The sequence below is a fragment of the Siniperca chuatsi genome, linkage group LG5 (assembly GCF_020085105.1).
Source record: "Siniperca chuatsi isolate FFG_IHB_CAS linkage group LG5, ASM2008510v1, whole genome shotgun sequence".
NCBI lineage: Eukaryota > Metazoa > Chordata > Actinopteri > Centrarchiformes > Sinipercidae > Siniperca > Siniperca chuatsi.
Window position 1 is genome coordinate 806657 of NC_058046.1, and position 3344 is coordinate 810000.

Sequence of the window (3344 nt, forward strand, 5' to 3'; positions counted from 1 at the left end):
TAACTTTAAATAAAATATATGTAAGAGTTAGAAACATGTCAGGATTTGTTGAAGGTGGTTCCAAATGGTTTTACGGTCAAACAAGAACACTACAACAGATCTGAGAGTCAGAGGACTACAGTCTGGTAAATTTATGAGCATCTGATTCTCTCAACTTCCTGTGTGTGTGTGTATGTGAGCGTGTATTACTCATGTTGTGGGGACATAAATCTGTTTATACAGTCACATTGTGGGGACTCGCCTTATGGCCCTTAGGGTTAGGATAAGTCTCAGGAAATGAAAGCAAGGCAACATAATGTCCTCTGAAGTGTGTGTGTGTGTTAATGGTCGCTTCCTGTTTAACACAGCAACTTAGCATAATTAAACAGACACACACACATTCATGTCATAATTAAGAGAAAGTAGTTTGTTCATTAGAGATGCAGGAAGCATCAAGAACCAACCAATCACAGTCCCCCATTCACATAAGCACAAACAGCACATCAGTTAACAAGAGGTGCAGTGGGGGGGGGGCAGCTTCACATTAAAAGCATTTAACTGGTGAAACATGAGTTGACTTTTATTATGAAGGAGTCACAGGAAATGCAACGTGTTTGTCAGTGAGATTAGTACTGGCCGCTAACGTTCATCAAAAATGCGTCTGTAAAACAAGACAGCGGCCATTTTCGGCATTTTTTGACAGCGGATCAGTTTGAAGTATTGCGGGGAGTGATGGGGCAGTCAGCTGACTCGTCTCACTGTGCCCGCTGGTCGCAGACTTCAGCCGTTTGAAGCCAATTTGACATAGTGGCCAAACCGTGTAATTACAACTTCTGGGCCGTCACGTGACGCACGCTGGCCCCACAAGACTTTTCCCAAAGACTTACTTTGTGAAAGAGACGTCTGTAAATCAGTGGATCTTTGTTAAAGAGGTACATCATCTTCCCAACACTTAAATACCTTATTTAAATCATTATGTCCTAAAAGTTGTAAAATTCACTCATAGAGTAAAAATTATTTTCCCAGACATGAGACTCTACTGTCAGAGACCGAGCGGTTGGGAGGCGGGGTTAAAGGAAATGCTAGTGCGCTTGCTCTATGGATGGAGGTCTGAGGAGGAGGTGTTAGGACGGAGGTCTGAGGGGTCTGAGGGGGGAGGTGTTAGGACGGAGGTCTGAGGAGAGAGGTGTTAGGATGGAGGTCTGAGGAGGGAGGTGTTACGACGGAGGTCTGAGGGGTCTGAGGGGGGAGGTGTTAGGACGGAGGTCTGAGGAGAGAGGTGTTAGGACGGAGGTCTGAGGAGAGAGGTGTTAGGATGGAGGTCTGAGGAGGGAGGTGTTACGACGGAGGTCTGAGGGGTCTGAGGGGGGAGGTGTTAGGACGGAGGTCTGAGGAGAGAGTGTTGGATGGAGGTCTGAGGAGGGAGGTGTTAGGGGTCTGAGGGGGGAGGTGTTAAGACGGAGGTCTGAGGGGTCTGAGGGGGGAGGTCTTAGGATGGAGGTCTGAGGGGTCTGAGGAGAGAGGTGTTAGGACGGAGGTCTGAGGGGTCTGAGGATGGAGGTGTTAGGATGGAGGTCTGAGGGGTCTGAAGGGGGAGGTGTTAGGACGGAGGTCTGAGGGGTCTGAGGATGGAGGTGTTAGGACGGAGGTCTGAGGTGCTGCAGTTGGACCCTCTTGGTGGCAGTTCTTGCTGGATCTGCGGGTCGTGAGCCAGCAGGTTCGGCGTGTTGCTGCAGTTACTCGTCGTCCTGACGGTCGAAAACACTAAAACATCTGTCTGTTGGTTTGTCTTCGTAGCTTTCAGCTCGTCTTCGGGTTCGCTCCGAGCTGTGAGCAGCCTTCTTCCTGTTTGTCCGGAGAGTTGTCTGAACGCGCAAAGAGTTCCCATTTACTCATATCTCTCAGTAAACCGGTCCCGCGTCCTCTCTTCTGGACCAGAAGAGACCCGGTCCTCTCTTCATTAAAGCTGTGTGGTTGCTCCGGTAGCTGCAGGCTGCTGTGTGACTGTGATACTGTCCGACACTTCTGACTGTGTAACCAGCTACACACACACACACTGACACTGCCCCCCCCAGGGGCACAGCGGGCTACAAAGGCGTCCCAGCATGCATCGCTCTGCTCGCCTTACAACAGACTCAGCTGGAAACAGAAAGAGCATCACTGTGTGTGCGTGTTGACTCACTGGCCTGGAAGCTGAAGGGATCCCTCCTCATGACGCCGGACACCAGAGGATTAAAACAGTGAGGTCACACGTGTCCTACTTCACGTCCACAGCTGAGCTCAGACAACGAGGACGAGACGGTGATGTCATCAAGTGGCCTCCACTGGAAGACAAGCTAATAAACAAAAGCTAACGGGTAGAAAATATGAAGCACAAAATCAAAAGAGACAATGTATAAACAAAATCTAACAGACGCTAACAGGCAGAAGCAAACAGTCTCACCACAAGATCCATTTAGTAGCTGTTCTGGAGCTTTTTCTATCTTATCACATGAGACGGTGTCGTCCCTCATTCGTCCAGCAGTGATCTATCGTAGAAAAGGTTTCAGTCGTAGTCGTCTGGACGCTGTTTTCAGAATCAAGACGTTTCGGCTCCCATCCGGAAGTCATTCTCAATTATGAAAAAATAGGATGGGAACTGGAAATTAGAAACAGAGCAATGTAGTTTATTCAATTCAGTGCAGTGAGGAAAACTGCAAAGAACGGTACACAGGTGAGACCAAACAGCCACTTCACAAAAGACTTTATCAGCACAGACGACACGCTAACTCAGGATTACAGAGCGCTGTGCGTTTGCATCTAAAAGCTACAAACCGCACATTTGAAGACAGCGAGGTGAAGATTCTGAGTAGAGAGAAGAGCTGGTTTGAAAGACGAGTCAAAGAAGCCATTTTGTGAAAAAGAAAACCCCTCTTTGAACAGAAATGGTGGTCTGAGATTCAATCTGCCCAAAGTTTACCACAGTGTATTAACACGTGGTCAAGCCAATCACATGCTAATCAGGTACTTAACAGTGATGAGGGAGGTGCAGCCAGAAAACAACAGGCCTGATTACTGATTACTGGGCCATCATGGAAACTATTAGGTCAGTTTCAGGTGAAACTAGCTAATCAACAGATACTCAGGTAGACTCCTCCTGAGGGCGGGGCTTATGTAAGACAGAGTATCTTAAATTTCTAGTTCTCAGACCATTTTTTCACAATTGAGAATGACTTCCGGATGGGAGCCAAAACGTCTTGATTCTGAAAACAGTGTCCAGACGACTACGACTGAAACCTTTTTTACGATCTTATCACATGGTCTTCCTCAGCAGATGGAGTTTGCCCAGTCGTCGTAGATTTGTAGATGTTCGAATTTACATTTTT